General features: G+C 36.0%; 1 protein-coding gene across 1 annotated transcript in view; it reads left to right on the top strand.

The window, feature by feature from the left end:
* The window catches only part of CPE (carboxypeptidase E), a 50934-nt gene that overhangs the window by 28015 nt on the left and 21699 nt on the right, over positions 1-1220 (top strand). The window lies entirely within an intron of this gene.

Raw genomic sequence — 1220 nt, 5'->3', positions numbered from 1 at the left:
AATGAATATCAGAAGGGAAATGAGACTATCATTAATTTGATCCATAGTACACGTATCCACATCATGCCGTCTCTGAATCCAGATGGCTTTGAGAAGGCAGCATCACAGGTATGTGCGTCATAACTCCAAAAGCAAATATTTGCATTTGTATGACCTAGTTTAAAAAGACTGACACATGATTACATTTTAATGAAAGAAGACTTTGAGGCAGGACTAGGGCATGGTGTTTTGATCTGAATTTCTTCAGCATGAATGCAAAGAAAAAGAATAACCTTCTCTCAGAAATCTATCCTATTCATTCCACCTGTGTAACAGTACCATCTGCACTTGGAATGTTCTTTGATGAAAAATTGCTTACCCAACATTACCTTTTGGTGGCTTCTGCAGTGCAAATGTAATGTGTATCAGAGGCAAAAATCATAGTCTTCCAGAAATAGTTAGACTATAAGTTCCCATCATCCATATCTGTTGGTCATGCTAGCTGGAATAGATGGTAGTTTAAATCCAGCATTTGGCTATTGTACAGATAGGCCCTTGGCTTATGGCCACAAAAAGGATTGGAACTTTCATCAAATGTTCCAAATGTTCTGTTGACCCAGAGATGGTGCAATGAGCAAAAGTGGAAGGACTGGTATTAATTCAGTTTTTGTAACATTGAACAATCATTAAACAAATGGTTGTAAATTGAGGACTACTTCTGGATTTGTTGCCTGATATATATAATGAGCCTACATGATTGTAACTGATTTGTAATCCATATTGTGCTTTTGATCTACCCTCCCTGTGTGACCCTTGGCATTCTATATGTAATGTAGCCAATGGAATGCTTGTATACTAGCCAGCACTCTTTCTGTTCCAAATACATCATGCTAATAATCCACATTAATCTAAAATTACTTTAGATTAATGAATCTCAGCTTTCATTTTATATACTAAAACAAAATTTAACATGTTGATTAGAAATGTTCAGTATCAGAGCTCCCCCAGGTGGGGGATGAATAAATTTATACATTTACTGTAAATAGCTTTGCCCCCAAATAATTATTTTTGTATTTGCTCTGAAGTTTTTATTTTGGAGCTCAGTATTGTTTCATTTGATCAACTGATACTTGATTGTTTTATTTGCCTTGTGCTGAGTCATTATTTCTAAATTTCAGGCACTCTTTTATAGGGTCTCTCTCTCTCTCTCTCTCTCTCTCTCTCTCTCTCTCTCTCTCTCT

This window comes from Protobothrops mucrosquamatus, unplaced genomic scaffold, assembly GCF_001527695.2.
Source record: "Protobothrops mucrosquamatus isolate PMUCROS unplaced genomic scaffold, P.Mucros_1.0 scaffold992, whole genome shotgun sequence".
In the NCBI taxonomy this organism is placed as follows: Eukaryota; Metazoa; Chordata; class Lepidosauria; order Squamata; family Viperidae; genus Protobothrops; species Protobothrops mucrosquamatus.
This window is presented reverse-complemented; position numbering and strand designations above follow the sequence as displayed.